This window comes from Heterodontus francisci, chromosome 18 (genome assembly GCF_036365525.1).
Source record: "Heterodontus francisci isolate sHetFra1 chromosome 18, sHetFra1.hap1, whole genome shotgun sequence".
NCBI lineage: Eukaryota > Metazoa > Chordata > Chondrichthyes > Heterodontiformes > Heterodontidae > Heterodontus > Heterodontus francisci.
The window spans coordinates 7,251,782-7,269,904 of NC_090388.1; the positions used below are offsets into that span (position 1 = coordinate 7,251,782).

Below are 18,123 nucleotides of genomic sequence, written 5' to 3' on the forward strand. Positions count from 1 at the left end.
CTTGCTGTTCCCAAATTGGCTGCTCCATTTCTTACTTGACAACAATGCTTCAGAAATACTTCATTGGCTGTAAAATATTTTGAGATGTCCTGAGGCTTTGAAAGGCTCAATTGAAAAGCAAGTTTGGGTTCTTTTAAAATCACACCTTGACAACATATTCCAGAATTTCCTCTGCCTCTCCCTCCTCCTTTATTGAGATTCTAAAACTCACCCCTGTCTACTTTCCCACCATCTCCTCCTTTGGCTTGGTGTCAACTTTTGTCTCATTAGGCTTCTGTGTAACGCCTTGTCTTACAGGTGAGCGCATGTTACTGCGGCTCAGGGAAGGAAAGCCTTTCATTTTTCACCTCCTTTCACCATTCCTCAATTCTCACTTTCGGTCGACAACCCCAGAAACAGCAACAATGTTCGGAGAGCCAGAGGAACGACTCCCTGGCACGTCTCCTGCTCCGATCTGCCCCACTACCACCTAACTGCCTCTTAAAAAAGAGAAAGAAAGACTTGCATTGCCATGACTCGTTTCACAACTCCAAGATGCCCCAAAGGACTTTACAGCCAATGAATTACTTTTTGACGTGTAGTCACTGTTGCAATGTAGGAAACACGGCAGCTGATTTACGCACAGTAAGCTCCCGCAAAAATCAATGGGAAAATGACCAGATAACCTGTGATATTGATTGAGGGATAAGTATTGGGCAGGACACTGGGCAGAACTCCCTTGTTCTTCTTAGAAATAGCCCCATGGGTCCTTTTACATTATGGGAACCCAGTGTAAATCATCCAGCCAGAAAAAGCATCACTTGTATTTTCTGAAAGTCTAAAAGTCTTTATATTAGCAATTGGATGAACTGAGCTCTGGTGGTTTTCAATAAGTCAACCAAGAGCATTGGGTCAGGCGGTGACACACTGATGTATTAAGGTATTAAGTTCTCTTTAACTGTTGATATTTACCCTGACTCGGTAATTACACCTGATCTGAGATGAGCTAATCTGGTTGGGTGGGCGAGAGGACAGGGCCGTGCTTGGATAATCTGGTAGGTGATCAGGAAAGCTTAGGTCACCCTGACTCGTCTCTGCGGACGATTTAATTGCCATAGCTATCTCAGATCACCCATCTACTGTCACAGGGAGATAGCCTCTGCAGCCAGGCTAAATAAACAGTGAACAAACAGATAAAGTAGATGCTGAAAGACAGGAAGAGTGGAAGCACTCAGCAAGTCAGACAGCATCTATCGCCTTTAGTGTTGCCAACCCTCCAGGATTAGTCTGGAGCCTCCAGAAATTGAAGATTAATTTTCAGGATATTCAGGAGAAAAATCATAGGGGCAATAAGAAAATTGTATTTTTTAATACTTTTGTTAAGTTGTTATAAAAATATTGGAAATGGGGAAAAAGCTGTTTGACTGACAGTCAAGAGTCATTCAATCGGGTAACAAATAGTCTGTTCACTGTCCAACTGGATGTAGGAAGGCAGGGTGCCACAGGAATGAACAGGTCAGGTGGCCGATAGCTTGAGGAGGGCGGGACATTATGTGGATTGATGTGTCGGGTGCCCAATGGTGGCAGTGCAGGGGCGGGGCAGTTGGAAGAAGGTGGTCATGTGATGAAACCTCCCAGAATACATCCAGCCAGAGTTGGTAACCATTGACAAGAGTGTGTTAGGGGCTGAAACAAACAGTGGTTTTGTTTCTTGTTTCAGCACAGTGAATTCTGTTCAGAGTTTGCTGCTCCCTAATCTTAAATTTAGCCTCACAGTTTGAGAATGTTACAAAACAAGAGAGAAACAAGTCCTAAAAGGTGTTAGTGGCTGGAATCCAGCACTTAGCAAATAGGAAGGTTGAAATGAACCCATTTAAATTAATAATTAACAGAGAATCAGTTACAAAGATTACAATAGGGAGGCATGTGCCTGCTGGGTTCTATCCATTATGTTCTTGAAATATTTACAGTGATAATTCCACAGAGATGAATGGGAGGAGAGCTTTTAAACAGCTAAATAATTCAAAGGTGATTTCCCGGTTGTCTCCTCTCAGTATTTCAGCAGATGGGACTGTACAGTTCTTGTTAGAAAGAAAGTGCATTAACACAGGGCATTCACGACCCCACGTTGTCCCAAATCACTTCACGGACAATGAATTAGTTTCAAAGTGTAGTCACTGGGGAAGATCTTCACTTTGTGCAATAGGACAAAATGTATATAGCAAAGAAAATTAAAATTAAGATCAGGTGAGATGTAAACAGACTCTCTATTCACTATCGGTCACTTTACACTATTACAGAAAGTCAGACTCTACCCCAATGCTTTTTCATTTTTGGGAAACAGAGCAGCCAATGAAATAAACGACTAATTAAACTACTTTGGGGGGTATTAGTTGGTGGGTAAACAGTGGTTAACACACCAGAAAAACTCCCCATGTATTATGGGATCTCTTAAATCCACCTGAGGGGGCAGACGGGACATCTCATCCAAAGGACAGAAACTCAACAAAGCAGCACTCCCTCAGTACTGCATTGGGAGCATCGGCCTAGATTTTTCATGATCAACACTCTCTGGAGTGGGACTCGAACCCACAATTTTCTACCTCAGAAGTAAGAGCCCACTGAGCCAGCACTGACATCAGATAATAGCTACTAGGGGATTGCAACTGGACAACTGACCAGTTGTCCCCTTGTCTCAAGCAGCAGTTTGTCATGACGTTGATTTCATATCCTGGTGCACACATGACCATGGAGTTGTGCAAGAAAAGCACCAGGAAATCTCATGACCTTTGCAAATGATCAAATTCTATTTTAGACCATTACATAAAGATCGATACAAAAGCAAAGTATTGCAGATGCTGGAAATTTGAAATAAAAGCAGAAAATGCTGGAAATATTCAGCAGGTCTGGCAGTGCCTGTGGAGAAACAGAGTTAACGTTTCAGGTCTGGGACCTTTCATCAGAGAAATGTTAACTCTGTTTTCCTCTCCACAGATACTGCCTGACCTGCTGAGTATTTGCAGCACTTTCTGTTTTTGTTATAGATTTCCAGCATCTGTAGTAGATGGTTTTTATTTTAGAAATGCAACAGGTTTTAAACAAGTGAAAGTGGGGAGGGGGGAAGAACAAAAGGGACGGTCTCTGATAGGGTGGAGGACAGGAGAGATTAAATGACAAAAGGTTTCATGGTACAAAGCCAAGGGGAGTGGTAATGGGACAAGTAAAGAAACAAAAGATATGTCTGGGTGAGGTATGAATGGCAGATTAACAGCTGTCCAAACACAAAGTAAAAGGATTAAGAAATAAACAAGAGAAAAGAAAACAGTAAAAAAAATGGGGGCAGTGACTATGATCTAAAATTATTGAACTCAATGTTGAGTCCAGAAGTTTGTAAAATGCCCTGTTGAATGATGAGGTGCTGTTACTTGCGTTGAATTTCACTGCAATACTTTAGCAGGTCAAGAACAGAAAGGTCAGGGTGGGAGCAAGGTGGAGAGATAAAATGAAAAGCAAATTCTTTTACATTTCTAACTTTTGCCAGTTCTGATGAAAGGTCACAAACCTGAAACGTTAACTCTGTTTCTCTCTCCACAGATGCTGCCCGGGACCTGCTGAGTATTTGCAGCACTTTCTGCTTTTGTTACATAAAGATTGACATCGTGATTGGTCGTGTTATGTGTATGTCTAGTTCTGTGCAACATTTTGTCAACTGCTCCTTGTCCTAGACAATATTTATCCCCCATCCAACATCACCAAAACAGGTTAACTGGTCATTATCACATTGCTGTTTGTGGGATCTTGCTGTGCACAAATTGGCTGCCACATTTTCTGCATTATAATAGTGACTGCGCTTCAAACGTACTTCATTGACTGCAAGGTGCTTTCAAACATACTGAGGTTGTGAAAGGTGCTATAGAAATGCAAATTCTTTCTTTTTTGCCCCTCACTGCACAGCCCTGGACTTCTGGCGGATGGAGGGAGGGCTTAGTTGATCAGTGGCGAGGAGGCTGTAACCCAGCAGCAGGGAGTTCTGTCTGATCACTGTGTATACTGACCTCAACAGGCAGGAAACCACATACAACAGCCTATCTGGCAAAAGAACCTATTGCCCCCTGAAACAAAGCATCTCCACACTGGCCCTGCCAGCCTGGCCCAAATCCGCCGCCCCCCCCCACCCCCATCAGCCCAATCAGAGTCAGGGATGCCTTCTACTGGCAGAAGTGGGTTCAACATCACCGTGGTTACGGTTTACAATCCCAGAGGTGCTTTGCAGTCATCAGTAGTTTAAAAAAAGTAATTTGGGTGTTCATGTCTCTGGCAAGGCCAGCCCCTATTGCCCTTGAGAAGGTGGTGGTGAGCCACCTTCATGAACTGCAGCAGTCTATGTGGTGCAGGTACACCCACAGTGCTGTTAGAGAGGGAGTTCCAGGATTTTGACCAATAATGATGAAAGAAAGTCGGGATGGTGTGTGACTTGGAGGAGAACTTGCATGTGGTAGTGTTCCCATGCATCTGCTGCCCTTGTCCTTCTGGAAGGTGCTGTCTAAGGAGCCTTGGCAAATTGCTGCAGTGCATCTTGTAGATGGTACACACTGCTACCACGGTGCGTCGGTGGTAGAGGGAGTGAATGTTTAAGGTGGTGGATGGGGTGAAAATCAAGCAGGCTGCTTTGTCCTGGATGGTGTCGAGCTTCCTGAGTGTTGGAGCTGCACTTATCCAGGAAAGTGAGAAATATTTCATCGCAATGTCCTACAGCACTGGATCACAATGCAAATAACTAGTTATATAATACTACATTTAGAATGCCTTAAACCAGGAGTGATTGCAGGTTTTGGTGATGAGAATCAAAGGGTTTGCATGAAGAAGGTGCTAGATGGATTAAATGAGACCATGTAACTGTGCTTATCTTTATCATAATGGCAGACAGAATATAATCTAATGTTCACATCCTAATATCTTCTGGTGCAGGAACCTGGAATTGATTTCACTTTCCTATGATTAGATAATTGCTCAACCACAATACAAAGAGATTTCAATTTATGAAAACAAAGTGTTCTCACTCATCGCTCCAGTAACCTCCAGTTTACTTTGCAATTAATTTCATCTTCTCTTCACATAAATGTCATTCTCTTTTTCCCTGATGAATCTGAGTTGTTACGAGCCATCAAAGACATAATACCTAAGAGTCACGTTGTAGCAATCAACAGCGTGTGTACCATACAGGACAAACAGCTTTTGCAGTATCATCGAACCAATCAGCCCATCGTAGCTGTGCCGACTCTTTGAACAAGTTATCCGATTAGTCCCACACACCTGCTCTTTCCTCATAACCCTGTAAATTGTTCCTTTTCAAGTATTAATCCAATCTCCTTTTTAGAAAATTATTGAATCTGCTTCCACCGCTCTTTCAGGCAGCACATTTCAGATCACAACAACTCGCTGCGTTAAAAAATATATCATCCCTCCCTCTGGTTCTTTTGCCAATTATCTTAATTCTGTGCCCGTTGGTTACTGATGCTGCTGCCACTGGAAACAGCTTCTCCTTAATTAATCGATCAAAATAATTCATAATTTTGAACACCTCTATTGAAAGGTCACAGACCGGAAACGTTAACTCTGTTTCTCTCTCCACGGATGCTGCCAGACCTGCTGAGTATTTCCAGCACCTTTTGTTTTTATTTCAGATTTTCAGCATCTGCAGCATTTTGCTTTTCTTTTACTTCCTTTAACCTTCTCTGCTTTAAGGAGAAAAATCTCAGCTTCACCAGCCTCTCCACATAACCTGAATGTAATAAGAACTGTGCGTCCAAAGAAATGCTCTTCACTGAAGGTGCTGTGAAATAATCAGCCACTCATTCTGCTGAAATTACAAAGGACCTGGTAGATTAAACCCTTGCAACAGTGTGCTAATTTCCCGAAATATGCACTCAACCTACAGTCCTGTCTTCAGTGCTTAGTTCTGCATTTGAATTTTACTAGATAGGAACTGACTCTATTCTTGTAGGCAACTGGTTGATCGCTGAGTCACAAGCCATGTTGGAACATGCAGATTGTAAGGGTGAGTCACCAGTAAGTGGAACCAAGCATAAACTGGAGCTACCTGAAGCATGACGTTAGTTGGTGGCAACAGCTAAACAGAGCTGCAATATTTCAAGGCCTTTTGGGTTCATACTGCGCTGTGCATTTTTACCAAGGAATGTCATCTCAAGTTTGAATGGAATTCCTGTGCTTGGGATTTTAATTCCTTTAAAAGCCATAAGTTGGATGAGCAAAGGAGTTTTGAACAAACACATGGGCTAGAATTTGCTGGGAAAATGACAGTGAATTTAATGGTGTTTGCCATTATCAATGCGTAAAAAACTCAGCAACTTCTGGTGAGGGAGAGATTCCCTGTGAGTTGTAAATTACCACAAGTTGCTAAATGATTTGTGCTGCTCTGCCGTTAGCCTCATAAAAATGGCAGCTCGCCCTCAATCTCCCCATCAGTTTCATGAAATTGCTGCATTTGTGCATTAATTACCCATTAAACTCACGCAGAAGGTTCGGGCTGGAACTTAATGGCATAAGGACCCTTTTAATGTTAACATTTCTGTTCCTGCAATCTCTCTGGCCCAGAAAGGGAACAACTGAAACTGCGGAGTTTCATTCCTGCAGCTAGTAAATTGTTCTTAGAGATTTTTTAATTTATTAATTTTTTCTTATTTTTCCTTTCTCTTAATCCAGTCTCTCTTTCCCTCTCTGTTTTCTCTTTCTGCACCTGATTTGAGTCTAATTCACCTGATTTCCTTCTCTGTTGTTCCCTTGTTTCTTTCTCAATCCCTAAATCTTATTGGTTAAGGTGATAGACCTGTTATTCACGGAGGTCCCAGATGCCCCGTTACCCTCGCCGGGATGTTATCAGCTCACACTCCCAACAAGTTACAAGACAAAAGCTTACAAGCTGAAGTGTGAGGGAATCAATTTAATTAATGGGGCCAATCATGAGATGCCTCACTCCAGCAAATTCTGGGACACTAAAACAAAACACAATTCCAACTGATCCAACACATCATGGATGATGCTCAGGTCTGATTGGAATTGTTGCATAAAACATTAAAATAACAACTTGCATTTATGGAGCATCTATTACATAGCAAATACACCCGAAAGCACATCACAGGAGCACCTCAAACAAGATTTGACACCAGATCACATAAGGAAATATCAGGACAGATACCAAAAGCTGGTAAAAGAGGTGGGTTTTAAGGAGCATCTTAAAGAGGTAAAGAAAGGGGGGAGGCTTACGGAGGAAATTCCAGAGCTTAGGAAAACCACTCACCCACAAATATAAATGGTAGATGCAAACCATGGCTCAATGGAGTCAGAAGATTGTGGGTTCTAAGTCCCACTCGCGTTTTGAACACAAATTCCAGGCTAACACTTGCAGTGCAGCACTGAGGGGGTGCTACACTGTTGAAGGTATCATTTTTCTCAGCCAGTAGATGCTGCTAATGGTTTCACTATGACAATTTACTCCAGGTCCATCTGTTGTTTCTTTACTAGCTACATTATCACCACTTTTTTGCCTTTTGCCATTTCATCTCTCCTGTCTTCTATCCTATCACATTCCCTCCCTTGTGTTCTTCCTCCCTCCTCCACCCCCTTTCCCTGCCTCTGTACTTGCTTTAAACCTGTTACATCTTTAACTTTTTCCAATTCTGATGAAAGGTCATCGACTTGAAACGTTAACTGTTCCTCTCTCCACAGATGCTGCCAGACCTGCTGAATATTTCCAGCATTTTCTGTTTCTTTTTTATTTTGAAAGTATTTCCTAATTGGGTATTTCCCAACCAATTCAAATATCCAAACATATGCCTGGCACTTTCTGAAAATGACAGATGTAGGGTAATTAGCCAGTTCCTTTTCTTTGTATTCATGCACCAGCTGCTTTGTGTCAAGTTACACATTAAAAAATTTCCCTCTGGCTACACATTCATAGCCCTAACTCCCTGACAGATGAGGCTGGTCTGCCATACTGTTATGAAAGTGCTTCTGTTTTTGTTAAATATATTTTTTGAGGATTCATAGTCAAATTGAAGAAATGTTGGACCAGATTTTTCCAAAAGAGGCATCAAGAGGACACTGAAAGGACTTGTTTGACAACAACATTTACTGGTTGTCACATGACTCTAATTAAAAATAGAACAGAAACCCTGGTAACTGGAGAAGATGTGTGCAGAGATGTTACAGGTCAGAAAGTGGACTTTCTGTTTCCGGCTTCACTTTTGAATGGCTTTGACTTAGGGTTGAACTGTATAAAAAGGGAGAGAACTTCCAAGGAGAGAAGAGAGTTCCCAAGGAAGGAAAGAAGAGAACTTCCAAGATGAGAAGAGAATTCCCAAGGAAGGAGAGAAGACCACAACCCAGCTCAGCTTTCCAGCACCTCTCCAAAAGACCCTCAGAAGTCCACCATGTCAACTCATCTTGTCTCCTGTCTTTGAAGAAAAGCCTGCTAAATTAATTCTCAACACTGCCTGAAAAGAACTGTTTGAAAGATCCCAGTGACCCATCTATGTGTACATGGAGGCCAGTTTTGGAACACAACATATATCATGTGCTATTTCTCCAAGAATGAGCAAGTCTTTAGCCCAAGTGTTTTCATGTCTGTAACAGAGCTCTGAACAAAAATCCCTTTTATTTTTCTGGATAACCAGTCTATGTGTGTGTGAGTGTGAGGGGCTAAGGTAAAAAGGAAACTTTAATATTTCAATCTGTGTGTTTATGTTTTACTTCACTACTGGTTAAAACTTGTTTTATAATAAACTGATAATTTTAGTGTTTATTAAAGAAACCTGGTTGGTGTGTTTTATTATGGGATAAAAAGAGAGTCCTTGATTGACCGTATCGGTAAGTGGGAAAAAATTTAAATACATGTTGTGACCCGTGGAGAAGTGGAACTAGAATAAACAGTGAACTCTTCCTGCCTCGGTCGTAACGATATAGAAAACAAATTCCTGGTAAGAACTAAGAGGTTAAAACTATGAGGACAGAATTACAAGCTGGGTTCTTTCCTCGAGAAAAAAGATGGCTGAGGGGTGACTTGATAGAGGTTTTAAGATTACGAAGGACTTTGACAGGGTAGATGTAAAGACAATCACATGGAACAAGTGTTAGCTATAAAGACACTAACCTTCTAGATGATGAGTTTAGCCCATCAGTTAATTATTTAACTATTTAGAAAGGGGGGGGATCTCCACTCTACAAATATTTAAATTGAGGTTGGGTGGAGTTGGAGTCCTAGAATGCCAAAGCACAGGAGGAGGCCATTCAGCCCATCCTGCCCGCTCTGGCTCTTTGAAAGAGCTATCCAATTAGTCGCATTGCCCCTGCTCTTCCCCGTAGCCTGTAATTTTTTTTTCCTTTCAATTCCCTTTTGAAAGTTACTACTGAATCTGCTTCCGTTGCCCTTTCAGGCAGCGCATTCCAGATCACAACAACTTACTGCGTAAAAAAACATTTCCTCATTACATCAATGTCCTCTGGTTCCTGAACATCCTGCCAGAGGAAACAGTTTCTCCTTATTTACTCTATCAAAACTGTTCATGATTTTGAGCACCTCTATCAAATCTCCTCTTAATCTTCTCTGTTCTGATGAAAATAACCTCAGTTTCTCCAATATTTCCACACAACTATATCTTTCATCCCTGCTAACATTCCGGTAAATCTTCTCTGCACCCTCTCTGAGGCCTTAACATCCTTCCTTAGGTGCTGTCGCTAGAATGTGACATAATATGTCACCTGAGGCCTAAATCAATATTTTAGAAAGGTTTATCATAACTTCCTCGCTTTGGACTCGCTGGGCTGGATTTTACAGTAGACGGATGGGACTTTGCCACCGACGTAAAAGTCGGTGGCGAACCTGCTTCTGCCTAGCATGGGGATCCATCTCGCGTTTTATGGGCCCCCGGGCTTTAATTGTCCTGAGGCGGGACTTCCACCCGCCTGAGGGAGGAAGTCCCGCCTCAGTGAGTGGCAGGCCAATCAGTGGGCTGGCAGCTCTTAGTCCCAGCAGCGCCACTGGGAGCGGTGGCCACTGCTGGGACTGCAGCCCAGCCTATGACATGGAGCCAGGAGGGAAGGGAAGTTGGGCATGCCTCAGCAGTGAGATTAGTCGTACCTTGGTGAGGCTAGAGTGGTCATTTGGGGGGAGGAGGGGCATCTTAGGTCACGGGGGTGGGTTGGGAGGCGGGGGCAGCCCTCAATCGGGCACTCTGTACCCGACTGCCATAGCCCCCAACCGGCGCACGGAATGGCCAGCAGCTATCGCCAGGTAGCCTTTCACATCTCCAGCACGCCCGCTTGCCATGGGTAAAATACCCGTGGAGGCGGGCGAGGGCCCTTAAGTGGCCGTTAAGTGACCATTTAAGGGCCTTGATTGGCCTCGGGCAGGCGGGTTGTTTCCCCCCCCCCCCCCCGCCAGACTGCCTTAAAGTTGACCGGAGGCGGGAGCTGGGCAGGTTGGCCTCCCGGAGCCTCCCGCTCAATTTTACGCTGCCCCCATTCTCCCCCACGCCACCATCTGACCTGCTGCGTAAAATTCAGCCCTCTGCCTCTATTAATAAAGCCCTTGCTTAACAAAAATCTATCAATTTCAGTTTTGAAATTTTCAACTGAGCCCCAGCCTCAAAATCTGTTTGCAGAGGGAAGAGAGTTCTAGATTTCTACTCCCCTTTGTGTGAAGAATTGCTTCCTGGCATCACCCCTGAACAGCCTGGCTCTAATTTTAAGGTTATGTCCCCTTTGTAGACTCCCCCACCAGGGGAAATGGTTTCTCCCTCTCTACCTTATCAACACCTTTAATTATCTTAAACACCACAAAATGATCACTCTTAATCTTCAACACTGAAGAGAATACAAGGGAATGTGCTGAAATCGATATAGTTTCATAGACTTTAATGGCCAAAATGAAACCAAGTTATGCATTTCACATTCCAACAAAGATGCGGTTTGCAACTAACTAAAAATTGCATATGCTTAAAAATAGAACTGTGTTGCTGGGCAACCCACCCACACAAATCCAGATAAACCCTCTGCTCGATTGGCAGTGGGTCAATTATTCAAATTCAAAGCAAGAATGACACGCATGTTGCTTATGTCAAATAAATCCACTGGCCGGACACCTTCTAATCCTGTTATTTGTTAACCTCCAAGTTAAGTTATCCACTTGGAAAAATTTTAATTGGCAATGGTTGATTCTTCTTTGTTTCGTGCTTCAGGACTTTTTCTTCTTCTTTGGCCTCCTTGTCTCCAGAGACAATGGGTAAGCGCCTGGAGGCGGTCAGTGGTTTGTGGAGCAGCGCCTGGAGTGTCTATAAAGGCCAATTCTAGAGTGACAGACTCTTCCGTGGGCGCTGCAGATAAAATTGGTTGTTGGGGCTGTTACACAGTTGGCTCTCTCCTTGCACTTCTGTCTTTTTTTCTGCCAACTGCTAAGTCTCTTCGACTCACCACTCTTTAGCCCAGCCTTTATGGCTGCCCGCCAGCTCTGGCGATCACTGGCAACTGACTCCCACGACTTGTGGTCAATGTCACAGGACTTCATGTCGCATTTGCAGATGTCTTTAAAGTGGAGACATGGACGGCCGGTGGGTCTGATACCAGTGACGAGCTCGCTGTACAATGTGTCCTTGGGGATCCTGCCATCTTCCATGCAGCTCACATGGCCAAGCCATCTCAAGTGCCGTTGGCTCAGTAAGGTGTATATGCTGGGGATGTTGGCCGCCTCAAGGACTTCTGCATTGGAGATACGGTCCTGTCACCTAATGCCAAGGATTCTCCAGAGCCAACGAAGATGGAATGAATTGAGACGTCGCTCTTGGCTGACATACGTTGTCCAGGCCTCGCTGCCATCGAGCAAGGTATTGAGGACACAGGCTAAAGTTATAACAAATAGCAACAGAGAATAATAAAGCACAGAAGGAGGCTATTCAGCCCATTGTGCGTGTGCTGGCTCTTTGGAAGCTCTATTCGATTGATCCCACTCCCTTGCCCTTTTCTCATAGCCTTGAAAACTTTTTCCCCTTCAAGAATTGAGGCTAATAGAGTTATATTGTGAGCAGAGTTTGCATGTCCTCAGACCTGCAAGGAAACTGGGATATGTACCTGATGAGATGTCATTTTGACCTTAACAGTGATACTAATAACTTATTGAAAACAAAAACTTTTAAGTGTAACTTTGTTGTGGTTTTAACTGAAATACGAAGAAGTGGGAGTTATGCTACAGCTGCATTCATAAAAACTGGCTAAACTGCATCTGGAGTAACTGTGTAAGTTCTGGGCACTGCACCTCAGGAAGGGTATATTGGCCTTGGAGGGGGTGCAGTGCAGATTCACCAGAATGATACTGGGCCTCACAGGGTTAAATTATGAGGACAGATTGCATGGACCAAGCTTGTATTTCCTTGAGTATTGAAAATTAAGGGTGATCTAATTGAGGTATTTGAAATGATTAAGGGATTTGATAGGGTACATAGAGAGAAACCATTTCCTCTGATGGGGGGAATCCAGAGTAAAGAGGCAAAACCTTAAAATTAGCATTAGGCCATTCAAGGGTGATGGTGGGAAGCACGTCTTCACACAAAGAGTGTGCTCACACAGAATTCTGCTTGCTGTATATTACTGAGAGCTGTCCACTGAGAGAGTACCAAGCGTGGCAGTTGACAGCACTTCCATGATTCCTATAGTTTACCTTACTTCAGTAAGGCTTTTGATAAGGTCCCGCATGGGAGATTGGTTAAGAAGGTAAGAGCCATGGGCAATTTGGCAAATTGGATCCAAACTTGGCTTAGCGGCAGGAGGAAGCGGGTGATGGTCGAGGGTTGTTTTTGCGATTGGAAGCCTGTGACCAATGATGTACCACAGGGATCGGTGCTGGGACCCTTGCTGTTTGCAGCGTACATTAATGATTTAGATGTGAATATAGGAGGTATGATCAGTAAGTTTGCAGATGACACGAAAATTGGTGGTGTCGTAAATAGTGAGGAGGAAAGCCTTAGATTACAGGACGATATAGATGGGCTGGCAAGATGGGTGGAGTAGTGGCAAATGGAATTTAATCCTGAGAGGTGTGAGGTGATGCATATTGGGAGGACTAACAAGGCAAGGGAATATACAATGGATGGCAGGATCCTAGGAAGTACAGAGGGTCAGAGGGACCTTGGTGTATTTGTCCAAAGATCACTGAAGCATATGCGATACTTGCCTTTATTAGCCGAGGCACAGAATATAAGAGCAGGGAGGTTATGATGGAGCTGTATAAAACATTAGTTAGGCCACAGCTGGAGTACTGGGTCCAGTTCTGGGCACCACACCTTTGGGAAGGATGTGACTGCACTGGAGAGGGTGTAGAGGAGATTCACCAGGATGTTGCCTGGGCTGGAGCATTTCAGCTATGAAGAGAGACTGGATAGGCTATGGTTGTTTTTCTTAGAGCAGAGAAGGTTGAGGGGGGACCTGACTGAGGTATACAAAACTATGAGGGGCATTGATAGGATAGATAGGAAGAAACCTTTTCCCTTAGCGGAGGGATCAATAACCAGGGGGCATAGATTTAAGGTAAGGGGCAGAAGGTTTAGGGGGATTTGAGGAAAAATGTTTTCACCCAGAGGGTGGTTGGAATCTGGAACGCACTGCCTGAAGAGGCGGTAGAGGCAGGAACCCTCACAACATTTAAGAAGTAGTTAGATGAGCACTTGAAATGCCATAGCATACAAGGCTACGGGCCAAGTGCTGGAAAATGGGATTGGAATAGTTAGGTGCTTGATCGCCGGCACGGGCATGATGGGCCGAAGGGCCTGTTTCTGTGCAGTATGACTCTATGAGTATATGGGTCTGGAAGGGTTGATCTTGAGAGAGTGTAAAAAATACCTTCTACCATGATTCTGAAAGAGATCACGTGACAGACACTTGAGATGCAACGTGGCTGTTGGTAGAGTCACACATGCTAGTGTGGAGTCTAAATAGTTATTATGCACTAAAGATTAATGTTTAACTACTGCAAACTAAGAATCTCTCTGGCTAGATTAAATAAGGTGTCAGCGTACAGAACCAACATATAATATGGTAATCAGCAGCGGGATCGAAAACAACAGACATCTTACACCTAGAGGCAAAGTTTGAAGCAACTAGCTGAAAAGGCCTGACCTAGAAAAAAACTGCACATCTCAAGAAGAGTCTGAGAGAAGCTCCAAAGAATTGAGGCATGGTTGCCTGCAAATCAATTCACTCAATCGAGTGAGTTTCAGTGCTAATGGTTGAAGAATCACGTTAAACGCCTTTGAGGGGCTTAATGCAATTTTCTGAAGGCATCGTGCATGAGAAACAAAAAGGGGAAAACCCAATCCTTCACTTGAGCTGAACGCGAGGGCGAAGAGCAGGAAACGCCCGAAAAGCGCACGAACTGACGAAAAGCGCAGGAAACCCTTGACACTCCATTAAAGCAGCCAAGCCTTAAGGAAAATAAACTGCAGCTCTCAAAGAAAGGGGAAACCTTAGAAATGCCTGTTAAAACAGCAGGGAACTCTCAAACAGTTGTGTCAACTCCAATAAGGCAAGCTGAATAAACAAACAAAGTGAAGTTCTCAAGCAAAGGGGAAAACCCTAAAACAGACTATTAAAAACAGCAGGGAACGCGTAAGAGCACCTGCAATACTCCATTAAAGAAAGCTAACCTGAGAAAAGAGTTTCTTAAAGGGGAACACTCTTAAAAAGTCTATAAAATAAAGCAACATGGATCAAAAATTGGGAATGCCGGAGAGTTTCCAAAGTCAAGAGGGGCTCAATCAGATTCCAAACTGGTTATTATGGAGAAAAAGGTTTCTCAGATACAGAATTGCATCCGACTTAGACAGCCAGTCTGAAGCAAAGCCTATGAATGCACTGTTGTATTCTACTGGGGCTATAGTAGATGATGTGATTGCCAGGCAAGGTGTTAATGAGGCATTTGCCAAATTCAACTAAGTTTAAGTTTTAAAAGCTTTCGATTCTTATTTCAACTTCAGGAGTAATAAGATTTTAGAAAGAGTAAGATTCAACAAAAGGCTCCAGAAACCAGGCAAAACAGTTGATGTTTTTATCAATGACCATTACAGACTAGCTGAAGGATGTGAGTATGGAGAACTTAAAGCAGAATAGATAAAAGATATATTGTTGTGGGTGTTGCTGATGAATCCATACCAGATCTTTTTCAATCTCAAGAAGACCTCACCTCGGATAAAGCGATTCAGCTGGTGAGACAAACTGAGGTCTGTAAGAACAACAGAGTAATTTTGTGAGGTGAAGAAAGACCTTGGTTCAGGAAACCTTCTGCAACTGTTCAGTTCCTTCACCAGAGAGCTGAAAAGGAGGCACCAGGAAACAAGGTACACTGGGGGGGGGGGAATCAAAGGACACCATTAAACCTGCCAACAATGTGGCAACAAAAGTACCCACAGGCACAAATCATGTCCTGCCAATAGAACAGAATGCTTTTATTGCAGGAAAACAGGCCATTTCAGTAAAATGTGCCAAATCAAAATCTCAACGACCTCACATTCTAATGAAAAAGCATTTAAAAATAGAGAGGTTAAACAACCTCCTGCAACAGAGCAATCAAAACTTTTTCTTGGCGAGATCAATGGTCCACATCAGGCATTTTGGTCTGCAGATCTATATATCAATCGACATATCACTTATTTCAAACTCGACACCAGAGCAAGTGTAACAATCTTATCAGACAAAGAGCTGTGGTTATCACACATTTTCTGCAAACAACAGAAACTCTGTTACATTGGCTCAATAGGGCTTGAACTTGAAGTAAAGGGCAAGTTACAGGCAACAATTCAGTACAAGGGAAAGCAGATATTAGAAACACTGTATGTCCTAAGAAATCAGGAGTTCTCACTCTTAAGTAGAAGAGCTTGTATTGACCCTCGCTTTCTAAAGTAGAAGCAATTAATTAACAAGAATCCAGGAGTCACTTTCAAAAAGAATTCCCAAAATTGTTCACTGATCTAGGAAGACTGAGCCGGGACAGAGGGAGAACCACCCCACCCCGAGCTGAGCACTGCGCCGAGTCCAGACTCTGCCAGAGAGCCCGCCCAATGGAGAACCTGCACAACACAGCACAGCCCGCCATGCCGCTCAAAGGCTACCAGAGCAAGAAAGAGAAATGCAGCAAGTTTCTGCAGGAATTCTACACTGTCATGCTAGGCCCCCACCTGCCAAGAATGAGGCGCCTTAATTTTGTCAGGAACATTGATTTTAAAATGTTACTGGAGTGAAGAAAGGACTTGTTAAACAGATCAGCCATGGCTGGAAAAGACATTCGCATATTAACAGACAGTGTTTGGAAGGACAAAGCATCACCAGACATCATTGACAGTGGAGGAGCTCGCATTCCAGGTTGAAAGCTAAGGTGGCCGAATACACAAACGGACATGGTCAAACCAGCTAGTCACATGACTAACCTGCTGGGCAACTGGAGTTTTTTGAATTTGTACAAACAGTTTTGGACAGAAAGCAGAATGCTCCTGGACTGAGAAGATCTCTCCTGTCTGTCTGCTCCCATCTCTTTCTCACAAGCCTCTAAACCCACTGAAGACACATGAACCCCAAGAGAGAAAAGTCTCCTACAGGGTACAAGGTTTTAGAATACTACTGGGCCCCAACGAAAAAGCAAGATCTACCTACAATCAAGGACTCTACAGTCAGCTCGAAGAACCATAACAACAACTCTTCAGATATTGCCTCAAACTTTTCCAATTTATTTTTCTTTTATTTTTACGTTTAAGAGGCATCTTGACAAATACATGAATAGGATGGGAATAGAGGGATACGGTCCCCGGAAGTGCAGAAGGTTTTAGTTTAGGCAGGCATCAAGATCGGCGCAGGCTTGGAGAGCCGAATGGCCTGTTCCTGTGCTGTACTGTTCTTTGTTCTTCTGCTCTTTCCTGTCTCTATTTGCATGTGTGTATCGCATTTGCAGGCTAGCGTGGGCATATCGTGTATCCGTAGGCGTCAACCGAATTAGAATTTAAATTTAAGCTTAATAAATTTCAGCTTTTCTTCTTTAAACCTAAGAAAGCCTGTTTGTGCTGGTTTCTTTGCCTTATAATTGAAAGTGGTGATCAAGGATTCACCAAAGGGGAGTTAAAAACATGGTGTGTTTAAAATTAAATCCTGTTACAGTAAGACCAGGTGAAGGTTGAAAGGGAACCCTAGACCTCTTTCTCACCTGGTTGTAACAACACGGACAGTGAACTCCAGAAGAAGCAAGTCCAACAAATTTGTCAAGTGAAGAGGCAAGATGAAGAATGCATCTATGTCTGCCAATATTGCAAGCAAGGTTGGCCACTACAGAGTCCCAAGGGTAAGAGGATGAAAATCTTCTTCGAACACAGAAGACACTTTACCATTGTGGATGATTTGCTGGTATACGATGAGAGACTGGTGATTCCAGAGTCACTCACAGTAATACACCAAGGTCACATGGGCATAACTAAATGTAGAGCATGGGCTCAGGTATCCATGTGGTGGCCAAGAATCTCGAAGGATATCAAAGAACTGATTTTGAATTGCAATGTATGTGCAATTCACAGACAGGGTCAGAGAGAACCTCTAATTTCAACCCAATTTCCAACAAGACTGTGGTAACAGTTGGCGATGGATTTATTCTTCTTTGATTGGAGATCCTATCTAGTTAAAGTCGATTCCATTTCAAGGTGGATTGAGTTTAAACGGATATAGACAACAACAAGAACTAAAGGAGTCATCAGAGTTTTACAAGAAGTTTTCACAACACATGGTATACCTGATCAGATGGTATCCAATAATGGACCACAATCTGCAAATGATTACTTCATGCACTTTGTGGAAAAATGTGGATTTATTCATCTAACAAGTTCTATCCTAGGTATCCACAATCAAATTGAGAAGCTGCGAGAGCAGTCAGAACCATTAAAGCTATGTTGAAGAAAAATCAAGATTTCCAATTAGTATTACTGACCTACAGAACTACTCCATTATTGTGCGGATTAACACCATCTGAACTCTTAATGAGAAGAAAACTCCGAACGCAACTTCCAATCCTACCGAAGAAATTACTTCCAGGAAATACCTTACCAGAAA

General features: G+C 43.1%; 1 protein-coding gene across 1 annotated transcript in view; it reads right to left on the reverse strand.

The window, feature by feature from the left end:
* LOC137379416 (plakophilin-2-like) overlaps positions 1 to 18,123 on the reverse strand; it is a 62,937-nt gene that overhangs the window by 20,577 nt on the left and 24,237 nt on the right. The window lies entirely within an intron of this gene.